This window comes from Pimephales promelas, chromosome 2, assembly GCF_988280905.1.
Source record: "Pimephales promelas chromosome 2, fPimPro1.hap1.1, whole genome shotgun sequence".
NCBI lineage: Eukaryota > Metazoa > Chordata > Actinopteri > Cypriniformes > Leuciscidae > Pimephales > Pimephales promelas.
In genome coordinates this window covers 13187772-13211110 of record NC_142770.1, presented here as the reverse complement: position 1 = coordinate 13211110, position 23339 = coordinate 13187772, and the positions used below count along the sequence as shown (strand labels likewise).

Sequence of the window (23339 nt, the reverse complement as noted above, 5' to 3'; positions counted from 1 at the left end):
CTGATAATAATGATACACAAAATTTACATATATCGACTGATATATCATGCATATAATGTATACTTTCAAATCTTGGTACTTTATTGACCTTACGTTCAAATCCAGCAAGACTTTTTAAATGATCAATAAAGATTGCGCATCAGGTGCTTTATTCAATTTAGGAAGGTTCTGTAAACTGAGTCGTTATATATTCTAATTGTGCTATACTATCAACCATTTTTTTCTCACTGCATGTCCCCAACAGGGAAGCTCTTGGCTTAAATAAAATCCCACTTGTAATTACCACATTGCGGTGCTGTTCGTGTGCATGCATCTAGTAAATGCCATCATACTACATGGCTTGAAAGTACCAAGTGACTTTATTCTCATCTTGAGAACTCGTCTGTTGGAATATCACTATTCAGGCATCATATTTCCATTATAGTGTCCCTGCTCAAAGCTTAAACATCAAAACCGTATTGAACGCAAACTTTGATGGCAATAAAATGTGGGAGGTAATTTCATTTTGAGGCCATTATTGAACCTGGGTAATTCAGCCCCCTCTTACTGTAAGAGACAAACACGGTCTTTACTGGATCGGCAGCATAAGCTTTCATTGTTGCCTTTATGACAACAGGAATGCTGGACTCCTGATGAAAGCATGATGAGCAGAGAGGATTACTCTGTGTGTGGGCAGTGGAGGAGGAGGTGGAGGAAAAGACATCGCGGCTGTTGAGTTCGGATCACTTCCGACAATAAAGATCAGGCTTGCAGCTGGGAAGGAATAATCACCTTCCTGTCCAAGTTACAATAGTTTTTTCTTCTCTATTGTGACGTATTTCCGAGTGAAACGGCTTCTCAAACAAGAAAAAATGTAGGGCGCCCTCACACCAGTAAACACGTCATATGCCCGGTTCAGATTACACGATTTTTTTTGTCTGTTACGATAGTCACTGTGTCATATTATGCGATTTTAACGACACACCTGATATCACCGAGAAGGCGAAACTAGTAGCGAGTGACTTCCGGAAACGAACGTAAACAAACAATGGATGAAGCAGATTAAGTGATGAAGTGAGTGTTGTATTGGCTGTCCTGAAAAAAAAAAACGACAATGGCCACGTTCCTGGATTGCTCGAAGAGGACAAGGGCTGTCAATCCTCCAAAGAGAACTTGAGGTAAAATATTGTTTTCTTATATATTTTTACTTTTAATTTTAACGTTAGCACCATCGTCTCTCTTTCGTTTCGCTATTTTTGAAAGTTGTGTACGGAGAAGCTTCTGGGCTCCTATTGGTCATCCTCATACATGTGACGGAACCGTCGTGGACGACGTTAAAAAAGTTAAACATGCTAGTCTTTTTGTCGTGATGTCGTGAAGCGTCGCAGACTCGACGTAGGTTGTCGCCCACTATGACACACTATACGAGATGATACGATCGAATCTTGCGTCCCGACGCCCGTTGCCGTTTACGAATCCCCACGACACCGTACGTCAAACGTATCGTGCCAAAATCGGGCTACAATCGTGTAATCTGAACCAGGCATTAAGAGAAGAGATGTTACTGCAAAAAGTTAGTCGGATTCAAAATTACGAGGACTATAAAAATCATTTAAAATAAATACTGCATTATTCCGTAATAAAGTGGGGGTCCATTTTGATTTCATGGGGACTATAATACTGCACATACTCCTTTACTTAAGTCAGCGTTCATGTTATTTTTCCAGTCCTTGTGTTCTCCATTGAGTTTCTTTGGTATCACATTTAATGAGCTCGAGATCCCTCTGTATCATCGCAGGACTGGGCCTCCTTCAAGCCAAAGTACAGTAATTGGACACTTTAAAAAAATCATGAAAAAGGGACAAAGCGGTTTTGAGTCAATCGTTGATGTTTTATTCATTGCTTTGGAACAAGGCTTTATTTTGCATATCTGAGGCTCCCGATGGAGTACAACAAAACGCGATTTTACATGCAGCGCACATGAGTATGTTATGGTTTGCATACCAAGATCACTGCATGTGAGGCTTTTTAAATTGAAAAATTAGGTCACCATTTCCCACTCAGTTGTTGTTCCAAATATGTATGACTTTATTTTTTTCTGAGGAGCACAAAAGAAAATGTTTTGAAGAATGTTGTGGTTGCTCTTTTCAATGCAGTTGCAGTGAATGGGATTAATGCTTTCACAAATCAAGTCCATGCACTACATTCCAAGTTTTATGAATAATATGATAGCATTGTGTGAAGAACAGACCCATTTTAAGTTGCTATTAATTGATAATTATCCTTTCCAGTGAGCTGTTAACCACTATATTGCCAAGATATATTTTTATTGGAAAATAAGACAAAATATTCAAAGTAAAAGATTTTTCTTGCCGTGTACAACAGAATTGTTGTGTATATATTTTCATTAATTTTTTAATTTATTCTCAATGTCTTAATATTTTTCCTCAAAATATTGATATAAAGCCCACAATTTTAACTTTATTACTTTCTCAATTTTATCTTTTTTCAAAAATATTGGTCAAATATGGACAAACCCAACCATTGCTTTAAATTTAACTGGTTGGGTTTGTCTATATTTGACCCAAACAACCCAGCATTTTTAAGTGTGGACTACATGACAGTAGTAACATTGTCTGATTTGTGCAAAATGAAAGCGAGGACTGATGTCAAGATTATTAACAAAATATGAGTTAAATGGCTTGAAGGCTTTAGAGCATCATTCGTATGTACCGTAATTGTAACTGCATTGAAAAGAGCAGCCGGTTCAGTTCTTTAAACATCTCCTTTTGTGTTCCACAGAAGAACGAAGTATAGTGCTAAATTCATGTGTTAGGGTATTTACATGGTAGCTACACAAGAATGTAGTCCCTGGTTCACTTTGTACTGGCAGCACTAACTGTAATTGTCCCTTTTTTGTTGCTGTTATTGCTTGAGGCAGGTCCGCCAATGCCGCTTAATGGCAATGTGGGGAAATGTGACTCACATAATGCTTTTCGCTTTTAACATGACTGATTCTTCCAACCCCTTGACATCCGACTTTCTTCCACTGGGTTCAGAGAGGACGGCGTGTATAGCGCTTTTCCTCTGCTCAGTCATGAACTAGAATTACCTTTTCACCGTCCTCGGCTACTTTCTAACGTTCGGGGTGAGGCTCGGGTTGCATGTCTTCGGTGTCGCCCTGCATTGGGCCTTTTATTTCAGCCAGCTCTTTAATTATGTAATTGAATTAACAACCTACGCATCAAACAAGCCCTAAAGCTGTTTGTCCTCTTCTATCAAGATGAGATTGATTTGATGGGACTGTATTCGATAAGCCGTCCTTTTAATTTCCACTCATCAGTTGCTGGCAGATGGAGGTTGATTAATTTTTCAAATGTTATTCCCCAAAATAGCCCCTTTGGTTTGGAAGTCCACCCACAGGTTACACAGGAGGCTGATGTCTCACGCTGGATGGCATTAATAGACGTTTCCTGACCGCTTCGATGTTGACGTTTAATCAATTATTCATTTCGCTCTACAATTGGCCGTATCCGATCAAATCCCGAGCGATGACATATTAAGGCCACGTTTTGAACGCGGCGCCTCAAAGTTTCTGCCAGACGAACCGGAGAGCTCGGTGTCATGAAGGGTAATGATGTGTAGAGTCTAATAACTGTATTCCGCTCATTTTCACGCATGAGACTCATAGTATCAATTTAAAGACTTCTATCTCCCCTCTGTTCAGCATTAAAGTCGTGACTCATTTCATCAGGCACTTTTACTGGCTGAGACGGAAGCAGAGAAAGCCATTTAGCCTGCTGTCGCTTCAACATAATTCATATCAATTCGCTGGAGGAATGAGTGCGATAATGACAGGGAGTGCATTTGTAGAGCCTTTGTTTTCTTTTTTCTTTTTGTGTAAGAAGTTTGGTAGAGGGTTTCTTTATTTTTATTTTTTTACTCTTACATGGTTTCTGAGTTGAAAGCAAATGAAACGGCAAGACGTTTATGACAGTTTCAAGAATAAAGTCGTAGCATTGTATTGTAATGCTACGTCCTTATTCTCCATTTTGAAATCTTTCTCAAAATAACTTCTTTATTTACATATTTTTGAATATTGTTAAAGGAGAAGTTCACTTTTAAAAAAACTTTTGCTATGTCATCCAAGATGTCCATATCTTTCTTTCTTCAGTCGAAAAGAAATTAAGGTTTTTGATGAAAACATTCCAGGATTTTTCTCCATATAATGGACTTCAATGGGAACCAACCGGTTCAAGGTTCAAAAGACAGTTTCAGTGCAAACTGCAAACTATTCAAAGGGCTTTAAATGAATCCAGATGATGAATAAGGGTCTTATCAAGCGAAACGATCGCTCATTTTAAAAAAACAACAACAAAATTTTAGTTTTTTATAAGCTCAAATGGTCGCCTTGCTCTGTTCTGTGATGCGCGTTCATGACTCTCCTGTTCGAACTCGTTTATCAAAATGAACGAATCTTTTTTCGTGTCATTTGGTTCATTCAACGAACGAAATGAACGAACTGAAGAAAGAATGACATGGTTGTCTTGGATGACATGGGGGTGACTATATTATCAGCAAAAGTAAAAAAAACGAACTCCTTTAAATAAAGCGAGGAAACATTTGCTTAAAAACAAATTAAGTAAATAAACATCATGCATAGTTAAAAAAAATAAGTTATGCGGAGTTGTCAAGTTCACATAACTTACATCTTTCAATTACGCATGAACTTTATTACTTCATCATTTTGAGGCAACTTGTTTTCTCACTTTAAGTCAAGTCAACTGATCACTTTTGACAGTGTACTTCAGAAACATGAACAGTCTGCACACTGTTTCATCAATTATTTACTAGTATTTCATATTTTTTTTGTCCCAGTTATATTGAAGATTCACTGCCTGTCTCCTCTGTGCAAACAAGCCCTGCGATTACTTCTGTAGACGAAACTGTGCCATAGTTGTTCCAGAAACTTTGGGACTTGAGGAGGCTTTGATGTCGATCGTGAGCAAAACAGCCGGTTCCCCAAGGATGGTTTAATTGTTCACGTTTCTTTATTGGATCGTCCTTGACAATATGGCGACAGATGGTGAGAGAGATCGGTTTAAACCACTCACTCTTTTGCTTCCCGTCCCCTGCGGTAGCTGTCAGATAGACCTGGATCATCTCATCAGATAGATTTTGCAATGACGCTCCAATTCTACACAGCAAAGTGGAATCAGCAAGAGAGTTTGTTTACACAGCGTGTCGAGGTGTCTTCATGCTGGCGTTCAGCAAGCGGCACTGGGGCGGCGTCCAAAAAACATTCTCTTGTGGGAATGGATCCGCTCTGTAGAGAGTTTGTAAAATATCGTTTTACTAGTCGTCAAATGGATGAAGGATGTAGAAAGAGTTCATTCCTATTGGATACTCTGTAAAGGTTGTCTGACTTGAGCAACAGCATCCAAGGTGGGCGGAGCTTATCTTTTCAGTGCGACACCCTCCGTACCCTTAGCTTCCAGGGTCTGCGTGTCGTCCGGGTGCTCGAGTGTCAATGTAATGACCCCCATGTCAATGCATCCATCTAGCCAAGGCCAAAGTCAGAGTAGACAGTGCTGATGGGACTTCAGAGGACCTGCCATGAATTTCTCATATGACTTAAAATAGAAAGTACAGGCAAGCTTGAACATCCCAGGCATTGATGAATTATTCAGCTATAATGGAAAACACATTGTGATTATAAAGCCACATGTGGCAGCAAATTCTTGCAACTACAAATTCTCACTTTGTTCATGTCTTCGCCTGTTTCTTTCTTTTTTGATTTTCTTTATGTAATATTGGAATGTGCTAGATGGTGAATTTGTTTGATTCGACACAATTTATCTCATAATTCTACATCTTTTTTAAATAACTTGCATATTTTTGACTATTCTCAAAATTGCTGTCAATCATTTTCACTTTATTCTCAAAAAATGCTACTTTATTCTCCATAATTGTTCTCTTTATTCTCAAAATATTGCTATTTTATCATTTTGACTTTTCACAAAATATTACTATTCTTCAAATATTACACTGTAAAAAATATTGTTGGTTTAACTTAAGGCAAATTAAGTAACCTGGTTGGTTGCCTTAAAATTTTAAGTTCATTGAAATGGAAAAATTGAGTTAATACAATGAAGGAGATTGATTTAATCATCAGAAACACAAAATATTATATTATCTGAACTACATAAATTATTTGTTGATTTGACAAAAGAAAAAATGTTGTGATTACCAATCATGAAAATATTTTTTTTACAGTGACTAATAATTTTCTCTTTATTCTCAACATACTTTTGTTCACAAAATATTATTATTCTCATAATAATAATACTCATAGTTTTCACTTTATTCTCAATATTACTCTTTTATTTTTATTTTTCTTTATTCGAAATGGTACAGTGTACATTAATAATTTTTTTTAGAAATACTACTTTATTTTCATAATTTTGACTTTTGTTCACAAAATATATTCTCAAAATATTACTCCTTTTCTCATAATTTTCACTTTATTCTCAAAATATTACTAGTTTATTTTCATAATTTAGAATTTTGTTCACAAAATATTACTATTTTTGATATTTTTTCCTTGTTTACAAAAAATACTGCTTTTTTTTATAATATTACTCTTTCAATTTTACCTGTATTAAAACATATTGCTAATTTATTCCCAATTCAACCTTATTATGTTGCTAATTTATTCCCAATTCAACCTTACAGTATTTCACATAATATTGCTAATTTATCCTCAGTGTTAATTTATTGTGTGTTTTTGAATGTTTAGATGTTTTCCTCTCACACTAGCTTGGCTTTATTGTGTCAATCTTTGACTTGTGTTTTTGATGTGACTGCTTTCAGACTGTCATTGTGGAGTTTGTCTGAAAGGACATTTGTCAAGGACACAATCAGGTTCTTCACTGTCTTCGATCAGGGGTAATGTAAAATTGCGCCACTGTCAAAGCTCAAAACTGTCACGCATGAAAGGAAACAATATAGTAATTGGGTAATCCATCTTTTTTTGTCACATGCACATCATTTCTCAGGTAAGGTCAGCTGGGCAGTTTGCGGACTTCTTTTACTGAAAAATGTATGTTAAATACAGTTATTTTTAATTGGGAAATCTGTTTGATCCATTGTGTTGATTTAATAAATTCAAAGAGAAAACAGGACATTATTTATTATTATAATCAGCTTTTTCTGGAATATTAATATAATTTGCAATGTGATTATCATTACTATTAAAGCACATTTCACCCCAAATTATCAATAGAATATCTCATTACTGTAATACTGAAAATATAATAACATAACACTTATATAGCAAAATTTTTATTTTTTTTGCCCTAAATCCTGCTTAAGTTAAACCTTGTTGACCATGGTAACATTTTATGATGAAATTATAATATTATTTATAATAATTTAAGAATAATTGTAACATTTACATAAGCTTAATAATTATATATAAATACAAATGTATAGAAATATTGTTAGCATAGAAGAATACTGAGATGAGAAATTAAGTTTGTATGTTCCCATGATATATAATGGGAACGAAATACCCAGGTATTGAGTTTCTCTTTCCTTTTTTAATTCTGTTATCCAATATTATATATATATATATATATATATATTTACTTGTATTTTATTCTAGGCCTAGATACTGAAAGATTAGTTCCTTTGCAGAAATATTGTTATTCACTGTCTCTGAGATGAGTGTACTCAGATATGGAGCTATTGTGAAGTCATAAACTTAATTAGCTCTAAAAACTTGAATCGGAAATTAATAACTAGTAATATAATTAAAAAATAAAATCAGTTTGGAACAAAAAAATGATTTGCGTTCATAGTGTACACACTCTTCACAACTGTTGATGTGTAACAGCCATAATTATTTACATTTGAAGATATATCTCAATGAATCAAATTATTCAGCATTTGACAAATGTTTGTCATTAGATAATGTCCTTACAATAAGTGTCATACTTAGTGAAAAAAGTTCCTCTGAATTTGCAGAGCTTGCTGAAAAAAAGTAGGCTACAGAGCGCTGGATTTTCTCAGTACTTTCTTCGTTCTTCATATCTCATTTCATCCTCCTTCCTCTCTCCCCTCTTAAGCCTGTTCTCAAAGAGGCCTTAGGATTGTCAGTCATTTGCAGTGGCTCAGCGTTAATTCCCCACGAACGCCGGGGCATTGACGGTGCTCCCACCCACTGGATTTATATGGTGACAGTGAAAAGGGGAAGCTTGAGCTTTACTCTGGGGGGAGTAAAAAGGGAGCACCCGGCAAGTTCCTATTGAGTCAAATGCTCTCCCAACTCCCTTTATCTTCCCATCTTTCCCCAAAACCTGGTTCTGTCATGCTGGATAATTGCCCTGAGAGTAGTTTCCCAAAAATATTCATCACCGTTCTTGTAATAAATAAGTTAAAAACATGGTGTTTGTTGAACCAAGGGGCCGTTTACACAACACCATTTTCAACTAAAAACGGAAAACCGTATGCGTTTTGGCCGTTCGTTTATAACAATGTCGTTTTGCGGGCCTGAAAATGCAAACTTTTGAAAAAAAGGTTTCAAAGTGCAAGTTTTTGAAACCTATTCCCCTGCAGGTGAAAAAGACGTACAATTAAGTGTATTAAAAATGCATTACATTATATTTGTATTGTACTAAAAACATATTTAAGTACATTTTTAATACACTTAATTGTACGTTTTTTTTTCACCTGGGAGTGTAAACCACAAAAACGTGAATTTGCGAAAACGGTGACGTCATTTGTATGGGTATTACATGTTCAGTCTATGGGTGCGTAGTTTTTATTTACAAAGTAACATCGCCACCTACTGGCCTGGCAGGAGAATAAAGCGTTTTTAGTCATTTTTGCATCGGGGATCGTTTTGACAACGTTGTTGTCCGCAAACTAAAAAGCCATAGAATTTGAGCTTTTGAATGGTTTCTTAGATCTTCAAGAGTGGGTGTTGGTCTACAGAATGATATCAGGAAATAATATACACATTTCACAACTTATAACGCGTATGGATTTAAAGACATGAAAACATAGTGCAATTTAGTAATAGGGGATTGTAAGTATTTTAATATTTGAATATATATTTTTGTTAATAATCCCAGATATGTTCATGGTTAAGTTGTCCTGCATAATTACGTTCATGCAGAAATCTATCATGTGTTAGTTCAGTTACCTGTGTCGCCTCGTCAGTGTGCCGCCCATCTTAATGATTTTTAGGACTGTCAAACGATTAATCGCGATTAATCGGATCCAAAATAAAGGTTTGTGTTTACATAATATATGTGGGTACACTGTGTATAATTATTTTATATATGTAAATACACACATGCATGTATATTTAAGAAAAAATATTATTTATATATAAAATATTTATATTAGTGCTGTCAAACGATTAAAATATTTAATCACGATTCAGACACTTTCTATTCAGAATCTTATTGGCATCCATTTCGGCGTCTCGCGCTCGTCATCCACTCAAAACGTAACGTTAACCAACTATTTGGCCGGCTCGCAACAAGTGTTTCCGATCTAGCAAGATCCGGTGCTTTCAGACAAGACGCGGAATGCGCGGCGCTACTTAAGTTTTCAAAACTTTTTGGATATCAAAAAAAATGTTTCTATTGGGCGCGCTGGTAATCATCACAGCGGCAAAAGTTGAACTATTTTGAAATTTGACTGCGGTGTGCGGTTTAGCCATTGAAATTAATGGGTTTCATAGCGCCGCGCATGTCGCATCCTGTTGCAAAAAGCATGTGAAAAAAACGACAAAGTTTGCTAGGCCAAAAAGACTGTTAATCTCGCGATAAAAAAATTACTCGCGTTAAAATGGGTTTGCGTTAATAACGCGTTTAACTGACAGCTCTAATTTATATATAATATAAATTATATATAAATCTATATACATGAAAATATTTCTGAAATATATATACAAGCATGTGTGTTTATTTATATATATATATATATATATATAAATAATTATACACAGTCCACCCACATATATTATGTAAACACTTTTATTTTGGATGCGATTAATCACGATTATCGTTTGACGATCGTTTGACAGCCCTGATTTCTATATATCGCTTATCCAACCCGAAATGTCCATTGATGTATCCTAAAAACTTTTCATGTGTGACTGATGTGCTGGAAATCGGGTGACTTAAGGTAAATATTTCGGCTGTGAGTCAATGAGGTCCTTTGTCGGTAGGGAATAGTAAGATGGCCACTCGAACACTTCCGTTGGCTTCACCGCTTGCTGGCAGTTTAAAATGCAATGTGTAATCCAGTCGTTTATATAGATTAGTGGGTAAATCCCACAACTGCGAAAACGTTAGCGATGCAGCAGGTTTTACACGGGACATCCTCTGCTTCTGGCTAGCCTGCTTTCCTTGAGACAGTGTAAGTCTGCCAGCTGTCACCGCTAGGCCACTGTTGTCTAGGCAGTGCAGAGATTAGAGCTGGTTATTGGAAACCGCAAAAGCAGGCAGTGTGCCACAGGATTATGGAAGACGCTGAAGTAGGCCAGGCTCTCATCCAGAACAGAAATATGGGGGCCACTGTCCCAGAACATCGGCCGTGTAATAACGGTTAATCCTTCTATTTTACACCGGCACGTGCCTGTCATATTTCTGTCTAGGTTGGACATTGTGTTATGCTGCCGTTCTGACAAAAATAAGTATGTACTCCATGGCTTTCATTTCATTTAAGGTTGTTCATAATTTACTTTTTACATTACTTTTGGATGCTGCTGGTGTTTTTACGCTAACTTCATTGTTGGTAATCGGACAAAGAGATATGAGAAGCTTATTTTCCAGCTCGTTTTAGGAAATCCATTCAAGGTTTGAATTACCTCCTCTCACTTATTTCTTGATGCCTATTTGTTGAAGGCTCTGCACACTTTTCTCGAATGAAACCTGTTTAAAAGAACTCTAATTGTGACTTTTTTCTCATAATAGAAAAAAAATGTATATTCAAAAATTGATTACCACTACTACATCTCACTATGTGACTGTTCTGACAATTGCGACTATATCTTAATAACAGCTTTTTCCTCATAATTGGGACTTTAATATCTCACAGTATGACGTTCTCAAAATTGTGACTTCTGTAATTGCAACTTTATATCTTACAATTGCAACTTTTTCTAAATATTGGGACTACATATCTCAAAATGTGTCTACACTGTAAAAAAAATCACGATTTGTTATCATGATGTTTTTTCTTCTGATAATTTATGTGGTTCAGATAACATAATATTTTGAGTTTAAGACTATTAAATCAATCTCCTTCATTGCATTATCTAAATTTTTCAGTTTCAATTAACTTAAAGCTACACTGTGTGATTTTTACCCCCATCTAGCGGTGAAAAGGTATATGACCATCCAATGAATTTTAGTTTCTGTTCCTCTCAATTCCAAATTTCATTTTAACTCCTACGGTGGCCAATGTAGTCCAAGATTAACATGGCTTTCAGTTCAACCTCGTCCATGAGTGTTAACTCAAACGTAAACGCGCAAGGCAAAGCTAGAATTAACGGGTATGTCCCTCTTTGGCTAATGTACTTTCAAGATGGAGGGGCAACATGGCGACCGACATTAGAACCCCTTACACGTATGTATTTTCAATGGCATATTATACACTCACAAGAATACTTTATTACTTGAACGAAGAAAATATTCATTAATGAGCACATATATTTTTAAAAGAACTAAGTGTTTTTAGCTAAGAGTAAACTAAAACAGTTACTCAATGTAGCTTTAAAGTTTTTTTTAAAGCATTTTTTAGTTAAACCAACAATATTTTTTTTACAGTCTAGTTGCAATATCTCCATTTTTTTTTAACTTCCTGACCAAAACGGACTTTCATCGGCACCAATCAAAAGCCTGGCTACATCCTTTTTCAATGAGGGCTTTTTCCGCCTGTGTGTCATAATTGGATGCATGTTTTGTTTGTAACTCAAGCTGAAGCATATATAGTTTATATAGACGTGTATTTTCGAGAAACAAAGTTTGACTCCCAACTTAACCTCAAGCTCATTTTCCTGCAACAGCTGCTGGTGTCAAATGGTTGTCACTGTGTTCTCAAATTTATACTGGTCGACTGAATGCAGTGATTAATGAATGGACTGGAGTCATGTTCTAGTATGCATTGTAAATGTTCTATCAAAAGCTAAACAACCTATCTTTTAATTCACTAAAGTGAGCCAAGAGTGAGTGTTTGATTTGATCAGTGTGAATTTGCCAGGCTTCATCTTTGCCATTCAGTCGAGTTGGAACTTCTCAAGGCAGCTGAACTCTACTCAGACAGATTAGAGCAACCATTGATTTTGAGACACTTTAAAAGCAGTTTTTTCTTTGACATTCCTTTCAACACCGAAACATCCGTGCTTAACCCCTTAAACATGAAAATGCTCTATCCAAACTCACATGGTTGTGATTCATGATGGCTTTGGAATACATTTCTAAGGTTGGTCTCTTTTTAAAAAAAGGCACTCAGCAGAACTGAAAGCACTTCAAAAAATGAAATTGTAAAAGAGTGTAGAGTTTACTGTAAATCAAATGTACTGTATTCGTTTTTATATTTTATACAAAATATATATTTAATGGTTATAGTTGTTACTATAAAACTGCTATATAATCAAAGCCATATGTCTAACCAAGTCGTGTTCCAAATTTGAAATTATCACCACAAAAAGTTCCTATGAGGTTTTGTTTAGGTGCTATACCAAAAAAAAAAAGTCATATTCCATTGTTTTTTTTGTTTTTTTGTTTTTTTTTTAGGGGTGGGGTGCATTTACAAATTAATACATTTCTGTCATCACTTTTATCATAAAATAGTTGCCAAATATGAAACCTTGAGTCTCGATATGCGTTGTCAAGATTAGAAAAAAATCCCGATTTTTTTTTTTTTTTTTTCAGCGATAGGAGCCTGCTTTGAAACAGATTAAAAGCACAGTTTCCATGGTAATGCATGGCAATGTCTGATTTCAAAACAGATGAATTATGAGTCAAGCTTTCAAATGATACCTAATTTATGATGATTACTAAAATATGTGCTAGGAAAAAAGGGAAATAAAAAGAGCGCCAAATGTCCTGTTAGTGGGACGGTGACGTGGAAACGGCAATTTTATAGATTATAATCTCATGGCCAGTTTATGGATTTCAAGGTTTCCATCTCCCATACATGTCTATTCTAAAGCCTAGTGAGCTGCCTAAAGAGGCAGTATTTTAAGGGATCACAACCATACTCTCGGCAATCATTCTGGTTTTTAAGATACCTTGTTTGAAGCTAATGCATTGCACTTAATTTCAGTAAAACATAAGTAAGATGGTGGACGAGGAAATGTTGGTAATAAGTTGTATTTCATTCTGTAAAGAATGTTCTTGTTAGAGTAGCATGCTGTTAGCTTAGCAACATGCTAACTGAGTTGCATTCTCCTGTAAAGTCCCATTGGTCGTATGTGAAGTTCCACAATGGCTAGGATGATGCCTATGTAGACAGCAAGGCAGCTTTCTAGTTTTTTTTTAAACGGAGCCACTATGACAGAGGTGAATTTGTGGGCTTTTGCCAAAGGCTTCTGATAATTGTGAGAAACGGGGTAAATTACTGAGATAAAGACTGAACATCAGCTTTCACGCCGGAGGAGAATAAGAAGCGGTTTTCACTGGTGTGGTGCTTGATAACTCCAGCTAATAGTGTTTAATTGCTCTTGCTGATTTGTAAGCTTCGAGAACATTGATTAAAGGCGAATTAAAAGTCATGCACAGGGTTTGCCAACAGCCGGAGGGTCTGAGTGTCCTTGCAGCAGCTATGGCAAATCTCAACCAAATGTCACAATTTGACTGTATGAACATCTAGCGTATCTATTAGCCCATTAGCTCAGCGCTGCACTGCAACACTTTCAGACGATCCAACGAGTGTAAATGTGAATCTATTTATAGCTATTTGCATTTGTAGCATTAATGCTAATCAGTCCTGATGTGTCCTGGCCTTCTAAAAAGGTTATTAAACAGGACTAAAGTTATTCTTTTTTTTTTTTTTTTTTTGATCAGATTTTGTAAAATGTGTTTCCAAAATCACATGCTATGAATCAAAATACACTCTCATGGAAGGCTAAGCTAACCTTGGCCAGGAAGTCTGAAATGATTCGTTTTGACAGGGTTAGAATGCCAGCCAGTGAAGGGTGTCTTCTAATCCATTCAAGCCAAAGAGACGACCGCAGGACTGCGTCCAACCTGACCTAGCTAGGCCATGACCTTTTCTGACACTGCCCAAAGACATTTCTCATGCAATAACAGGCTTCATGCTTCTTCATCTTCGTCTCGCGTCTTTCTAATTAAAAGCTTTTGCAACTTCAGTGTTATATTCGCCCCCTAATGGATTGCGTTTTAATTTTATTGCCCTGTGTTTATGTGTAATTGGCCCCAAGAGTCAATTGTGCCAATGAATTGGCAGTTAGGATAAGTATCTCGAGAGGTTCATGGTGGAAGGCATCATAATTGGATGCGTCCTTTCTTGCATGAGTATGGATTTTACTTTTAACGCTTTCATTTGTTCTTGGCATTTTTTCCCCTTGACTTTTAAAAATCTAGACTTCATGATAATTAATCTCTGGGTAGTTTGGTAAGGATATCGCTTTTATTTATATATTTAATTTATTTTGTAATATTTTAATCTATATAAAAGTTTATAGTTTGGGTATAAACACTGATGTCTACAGTAGCAATCAAAATAGTGTAAATCACCTTTTGAAAGTAGGGGTCGACCGATTATCGGTGCCGATATTAAGCATTTTTATGTTTATCGGTATCGGCCATTTTCAAAACCGATTTGCAGATAAAATAATTTGATTTTGAAATGCGCTATATTTGGCTCTAACGCAGCCACCTCTGTCGGAACTCAAAATAAAAGTTCGGTTTTTCACAAACTCCTAAAAATTAAATTTTTGTTCAACTGTAAATAAATTGAATACGTTTGATGATTTTAATTCATTAGAAATGCGGTAATTCTAGATCCTGTTTTTGACATCAATTCAAATTCAAGAATTGAATTGGAAATCAGGAGTCATTTAAATTCAATTCTGAATTGTGCACAAGCCTGTTGGATGGCATTGGGGCCAGTAAATGATCAGGAAATTTTCATTTCAAGGTGAACTAATCCTTTAAGTTTATGACACCACACTCGTGTGTAATCGCACTCTTTATACCACTGCTGTAATCCTCTTCATTTATTTCCTCTGCTTTGAGCATCCCTAACACATCCAGTGACTGGCAGCACTCCTGTCAGTGCCGTGTCTCAATTTGGAGGGGCTTACAGAGAGGATGTTAATTTACGGGTACTGTTGGCTGTGCCCAAATGCCAGGGGTGTCATACATGGCTGACCTACTTTACTCCCTGTCCACATGCATGCTGACTGCAGTGCTGCTAGGATCTGGACTACCCAGTGGAACTCATTAGCCGCTGCGTAAATACAAGGAGAACCAAACTTGTGATATAACCGGAAGGTCATTTATATATGGTGGAAAATATTGTGAGGTGTGCGTTTTGACATTTTGAAGATGATACCATAGGCACAAATTAATGCTTGGGAGAGTAAATTCGGAGATGTTTCAGGATTTGGGCTCTCTTGAACGTGTTGTGCTGAGTTAAATCTGATGAGTCATGCCACAATGGTGTATGACATTCACCGTCATTGTAATCTGAGATACTTCACTGATCACCCTCCAGTGACTTGTGAATGTTGAAAAACAAAAAACAAGATGATGATAATGAGTAACTTACATTTCAGATGAAATATTTCCTGTTACTATTTGGAAATCGCTCAGAAAGAACCACAGAAAAATCAACCAGTAGTGATGTTTCATTTCTGAATTAAATGAATGCTAATGTGTTTTCAATGACACACTGAATGATTCAATTACTCAGTATTAAAGACAGCCTCTTTATTACTTGCCTAAATGAATCAGTGTTTAAATGATTGGTCACAGAAAATGATTCACTGACTCACTCATAAAAACATCCAGCTAGCTAACAATGTTTGGTTCCCAGAATATTCTGAGAATGTTAGTTTTTGTTTTCGGGAATGTTCCAAAAAAATGAATTTTAACCCTAAAACAGTATTCTGGACAAATGTGGGCAAAATAGTTTTGATTTATTTTTAAAAAATACTTCCCTTGATCTGAGCGGTACAAGACTTAGCTACTTTTCCTAAGTTTGCCTCCTGAACAAACTCATTTTTTTTTTACCTTAATTCTACAATGTTAAGTGGGTGAAAAAAAACAACAACTTAATCTTGTATTTGGGTCAAAAATGGGTACCCATAGACATGAATGGGAAAAACTGTAATTTAGAGCATTCTAAAATAAGCCAAAATAAGACACCAGGTGACAGCAAAGTCACTTCATCTTTAGGTTTTAGCTCTAAGAACTTATTGGAATGAAATTTTAATGTAGTTAAAAAAATTAAAAAATAAAACATAAAAATAAGCATAATTTACATAGAAAAAATGTTTACTTTTTGAAGTAAATAAATTCAAAAATACCCCCAAAATAAAAAATGGATAGACAAAACTTTATCCAAGACAGTGATATAAAATGTATAATAAATAAAAATTAGGATCACACCTGAGTCCTCTGTGCCAAATTTGTCCACAAGTACAGGATTAAGGGCTATATACGGTTTGAGGGCTACGTTTCCTTTTTGGTTGGCCAGGAAAGGTTTCTTCACGGAAATAGAATGTTCTTTTTAGGTTTGCAAAAATATAAGTTAAAGTTCTGGAAAGAATATTTTATGGTTATAAAAAACAACTATTTTTAGAGAACATTCTGTGTAGATTATATTTAAGTTATTACAAAAAACAAACAAACTCACAATGTTCTGGGAATGTTAGTATTTGATTCCCAAAAAATAGCCAAATGTGAACCTTATGGGAATGTTCTGTGGTGTTTATGGTTTCAGTGAATGATTCAGTGACTTACTAATAATAAACAATCTTGTTTAATTTTTAAATGAATTTGTTTTTGAACAAATCAATGGTAAATAAGTTAATAACATTGACTTGTTCATAAAGACACCATCATTGTCGCCACCATCTATATTAGCAACGTAATTTGTAGAAAGAATTGCTAAGTTCCCACCTAATCCCAGTGCCGTTGGAGTGAATATCAACAAATTTGCTCATCGCATGGCTAATCAAATTCAAGGACTCAATATTATACTTAAAAAATGCTAACATTCTTATGCGTAGTGTAAATGGCCTAACATTTGAATATGAGTGCCAAAAATAAATAGGCTTTCAGTTTGTGACAAAGGCGCATGTGAGCATTGTTCAGAAAAGGCAAATGTTTCTTTAATGATAAAATCGATAGATTGCTTCTCAAAGTTGTGCTTTCCATTATAATGGTGTAAATGAGTCAGACGTGGCCTGAAGGCTGTGACTCAGACAAAACTGTGAGGATGGCAAGACTTGCGTCATTGGTTTCTCTCCATTTTTCACATACATGTGGCGTTTTGGCCAACAGCCATTGTTTTCAGTGTCATTATCAACATCCTGTAGAGAAACTGTGCCCTCCATATGTCGATAGAAAGTGGCTGTAAATAGCGTTTGTTCATCTGGTAATGAAACCAAATGGCTCTTCTTAATCGAGACTATATTCTCTCAAGGTCTAGACTTTTTGGCCTTCATCACATTTACGCTAACACTTTCAGTCAGTACCAATCCAATTTTTTGACCTAATTATATAGCTCCTACATCTTAGTTGGAGCCAAGGATCAGGTTATCTAACCCGACTTCAATGAGCCAAGATAAAACCAGCATTAAGCGCCTTGCCAAGCAGCTGTCAGGTAGAGCATCAATTTATCCATTGTGAGCCAATAAAAGAGCGAATGTCTTTACATCACTCTTTTCTTGCTGGAGGAGATCCATCAAGGAGCCGTAGTCAAAGTCTTTGTTCTGGTAGGTCATGTTCATAGACCATGATAATCTAAATAATTCATCCCATCAGGAAACTGAGCAATGCCAATCAATAGTAGCATTGTGGCTTTTCTATTCTCACCTGTATTAAATATGCATGTTGAACAAGTCATGTTCCCAGTTTGCGGTGAACCATTGCCTTTCTTCCCTGAAACACAATTGATATTCTATCCCCTCTAGAGTTGTGTGTGATTGTTCTGCGCTGCGTCTACTATAGCTTGTCATCGCTCATTAGCTTTTAGCTGATTAGCATGTCTTTTCATGAACCAGATCAGGTGGAGTTTCATGAATGCTTTTAACCTTCCTTTGTTAAAGGTGAAATGATTTTATTCATGTTCATAATTTTGTTAAAACTGAAACATGCAGTGCGTATACAGTATATATATATATATATATATATATATATATATATATATATATATATATGAAGAGTTCAGATGCAAAAGCCTCTAAATGCCATTTGAAATTTTCTTCTTTAATGATGATTTTTATCAAACTTGTATATTTAAGTTCAGTAATTTCACTTAAATAACAATTAATAGGTAATTATCATTGCCATTTAAGTGAAATCACTGAACTTAAATATACAAGCTTGATAAAAATGATCATTCTAGAAGAAAATTTCAAATGGCACTTAGAGGCTTTTGCATCTGAACTCTTCATATATATATATATATATATATATATATATATATATATATATAGGCTATATATATATATATATATATATATATATTTAAACAACTGCCAGTCATATTGTGATTGCTTTCCAAACATCAGCCTCAACTGAGTTGCGATTTTTGGGTGGGACTCACTTTTTTCAGTGCCAGGATCGGTTTCCAGGGCTGTGTTGAAACGTGACAACATAAAGTCTTTCATATTCAACTGCTGTTAAATTTTCGATTACTTTCTGATCTGTATCTTTATAATGAACTAATACTCTTGTCTTTCCAAACCTGTATGGCTATTTCTTCTGTGGAGCATAAAAGATCATTTGAATAATGTTTTTGTCGACACAATGTAAGTCAATGGGGTCCAAAATAACAACATTTGGACCCCATTGACTTTTATTGAATGGAAAAAAAAAACATTTTTCAAAATATCATCTTCTGTGTTCCAAAGTTGTTCAGGTTTGGAATGACGATTAATTTTGTGCTCAAAGTTATTAAAGGAGTAGTTCACTTTTAAAATCTTTTGCTGTCATCCAAGATGTCCACATCTTTCCTTCTTCAGGTGAAAAGAAATTAAGGTTTTTGATGAAAACATTCCAGGATTTTCTCCATATAATGGACTTCACTGGGAACCAAACGGTTCAAGGTCCAAATGAGAGTTTCAGTGCAGCTTCAAAGGGCTTTAAGCGGTCTTATCTAGGACCCTTCGAGTCATGACTCGAAAAAAGGTTTGTTCATTTTGATGAATGAGTTTGAACAGGAGAGTCACGAACGCTCATCACAGTACAGAGCAAGGCTAGCATTTGTGCTTATAAAACTTAAACTTTTTTAATTTATTTATTAAATGACCGATCGTTTCGCTACATAAGACCCTTATTCATCGTCTGGTGTCGTTTAAAGCCCTTTGAAGCTGCACTGAAACTCTCATTTGGACCTTGAACCGTTTGGTTCCCATTGAAGTCCATTATACGGAGAAAATCCTGGAATGTTTTCATCAAAAACCTTAATTTCTTTTCGACTGAAGAAAGAAAGACAAGGACATCTTGGATGACAAGATGTCATCTCCTTGAACTCCCAAAAGTCTGCTGAATCTAACCACTAACATCCCAGGTCTCAGTTGGCTTCTTTTCTCCGGCTAACACACTGATGCCGTTGTCAGGTTTTGTTTGGCCAAGGGTACAGTTGCCTCTTTGAAGTACGTCTTCCCCTTGAGACGGCCCCTCCAGGGAGTCCACATTCACCCTGAGCATCTGTCATTTGCCCCTTCCTCATCCTCGCTCCGCTTCATCCCGACTGACTGTCTCCTCACTGGCCACTGTGAGGTTTCCCCAAGCTGTAGATGATAGATGGGCTTGAGGAGCAGCGAGACACAGAATGAGGAGGATATGTACGGTTATGTAAAGAGATGTGTGGGCAGCGTTTGAAATCGATGCGAGTTGAAGAGTGCCATCAGCATCACTAAACTTGTGCAGATCCAGTGGTGATACATGGGAAAGTTGACGCCTCCGCACACTTCCCTTCAGCTTACGGTTCTCCATGAGTTCTCGGACCTCCCCTAGAGTTTATTCCCCCTTCTAGTGTGTGCGTTCATTATTCCTTTTTATGTGCTTTCTCTCTAATTAAGGTGCTAGTTTGCCTTAATTGCTCTTGGTCCGTATCATCTGTTTAATTGTTTTTCCCCCATCCCAGATAGACTTTTCTCTCTGATGCTTGTGCGATTTCAGTCTGCGCTTATGCTTTTTTTTCTTTCTCATCATTAAATGTGGTCTTGTTTATATCCTGAATTCGACAGGAACATGAAGCACCACCTAGTTACATGTTTTTTCCACTCAAAACAAGGACTCCTTCAAAAATTCGGAATGTTTTTCATTTCCTTTTCACTTCGTCTTGCTCTAAATAGTTCCATGGGATGCGTTAATTTAAGGATTCTTATGGTTACATAAAGAGACGAAAGACAAAAAAGTGCCCCAAAAATGCACTTACCTTAAGTATAAAATGGTAAATGAGTTTTTGGTCATACTTAATTTATCATTGCATTTGATAACAAAATATCAAACTAGTGTTATTTTAGCATTATTTATTTAATATTATAGTATTTTTAATATTTTGAATTGGCTTTTGTTTTATTTGGTCAGTCTTGTCTAATATTAATATTTTATTTCAGCTTTATTTCAAGTAACAAATTTGTTTTAATGGTTTTATTTTTATTTTTAGTTAACAAAAACGCTGTTAAGTGGCATTTATTTTCAAGAAATATAACACACCTTTCAACCAAAGCATTCCCGAAAAAATATTGTTCGTTTGGTTTTAAATGTCAAAAATGTGTGGTTGTCAAATGTGAACAGAACATGGTTAATGTGACTTAAAATCACCAATTGGTGAATATTTAGCTTTTAATGCAATTTAGTCTTTTGTATGTGTGATTAGAATGTCCAAGTACTTTTTTGGCAGCTATTTTAGATTTTGCAGCAGTGTTTTTCATTTATATATATTTTTTTTTAGGAAAATGATGTTCTCTTTTATCGATATTTTGGGTATTAACTAGCCTTTCAACAGCTGTTATGGGGAAAAACACTAATTGCTTTATTTGCCCTTTACGTATCGACTAACAGCTGTTATGTAATTCTCCGGTGACATGCTACCTTGCTGAGGTGAACAGCAGAGCAAAGAGGTAGCAATGTGTCTCATTTACTCCTGACAATTTCAGGTTGAGGCCAAATCCATTTAAATTCCATTGCAGATGAAGCTAAAATCGGAACTAAAATGTATTTCAAAATCATTACAGATTCATTTTTACTCACTCTCATGTCATTCTAAACTTGTATGACTGACTTCTGTTTTTTTTTTTTTTGTCCATACAATGAAAGTCGATGGGGTCCAATGTTGGTTTTGGCCTTTTGTATGGACAAGAAACATTTTTCAAAAATATCATCTTTAGTGTTCTCCAGAAGAAAATAAAGTCATACAGGTTTGGAATGACATGAGACTGAGTAAATGTTGACTGAATATATATTTTGGTGTGAAAGATTCATTTTGGTTTAACCCTTGTGTGGTGTTCAAAACCCTATATCACTTTTGATGTTACCAGTCAAAAATGACCGGCCTATAAAAAAAGCTTTTAAATCACTTGTTAGGCTATATCGTCTCCTAATATTGGATTCAATCTTTTTGTCAGCTTGTTTTCTTTCAATTAGGACTGGTTTTATATTTCAATTTGCATCTGATTTCATCGTAGGCCTCATTTATCTGAGAGTAGGCATCTCATTTTTTTGAGTAATTTATATAATATATAAATATTTTAAATAATTTTAATATATTAATTTATATAATAATATTTTTGAATAATTTTGGAAATTAATTTTTCACCAGGAAGTTTGTTTTGAAAAACTTTTAAGTAGACTAGTATGATCAGCAGTGCCAATTTTCTTCATATTTGATTTAATATTTCCAAAATTATTCAAAAATCATTTTTTTCTGCTCAAAAGAATGTGATGCCTATTCTTAGATAAACGAGGGCTACGATGAATCAGATGCAAATAGAAATATAAAACCAGTCCTAATTGAAAGAAAACAAGTTGACAAAAAGATTGAATCCAATTGGGTGATGATAAAGCCTAACAACTGATTTATAAGCTATTTTAGGCCGGTCATTTTTGACCGGGAACACCACAAGTGTAACAAGGTGACAAACCCCCTCCTAAAAAATACAGCCCGATCGCATGAAAGTTCGTATCTATGGCACGAATGTCATTTCTCGTGGCATTTATACGCCAAAAACAGTTTTTGCGTGTATATGGCACGCGATTTTCGCGTACATATGATACGCACTTTTTTGCGTATAATACGCACGAACTTCCCACCCCCCTAAACCTAACCCAGGGTTTTTTAGTGCGTACCATATACACGAAAAAAACACTTTTGGCGTATAAATGCCACGAGAAATGACACTCGTGGTATAGATACGCATCTTCATGAGACTGTGTTGAAAAAATACGAAGTATTTAAATACGAAGAAGTAGTTGACCCTTTGCCAACAAAATCACTAAGTTTCAGTCCAATGCGATAACATTAACTAGTATTTTCGGGAAAAAGAAAATCAAAACGACCCAAACAAAACATGAGGGTTAAAAGATCCTTTCAGAGGGCAATATATTTAAATGTATGTTTTAAAACTATGCAATGATATAGTTGGAGTACCTTTCTTCCTGCAATTTGGAGTTATTGCACGTCAGCATGACATATAAATTCATATGGGAGCACTTTCCTGAAGACAATTAAATTTAATAAGCTGTTGAAATATAGTTTGTTGACATCTCTGAGGGGGAGAGAGACGTTGGGGGTGGAAAGAAAAGTGGCAGGGTGTTAATCGTTCCCTATAATATTAGTATTCATGATTTTCTGACATAACGACCCATGAAACCTGATTCATAGTCAGGTGTAGTTTTCTATTCACCTCACTCACGTTACTGCTGATTGTTTGAAGCAGTTGCCTATGCTGATTGGACAGCTTTTTAGTGTCAACTGATATAGGTATGACCAGGGGCTGTTCATGTGTTTGGGTTACCAGAGATGATGGGGGGAGGGAGAAGAAGAGTTGTACAGGGCTGTTAAATGTTCAATAATATCCTGGTACTCAGAGATTGGACTAATAAACTTCTGAACCCAAGGTGAGTCTCATTATG

General features: G+C 35.7%; 1 protein-coding gene across 1 annotated transcript in view; it reads left to right on the top strand.

Annotated features, from left to right (window-relative positions):
* lingo3a (leucine rich repeat and Ig domain containing 3a) overlaps positions 1–23339 on the top strand; it is a 30872-nt gene that overhangs the window by 2661 nt on the left and 4872 nt on the right. The gene's annotated exons all lie outside the window — the stretch shown is intronic.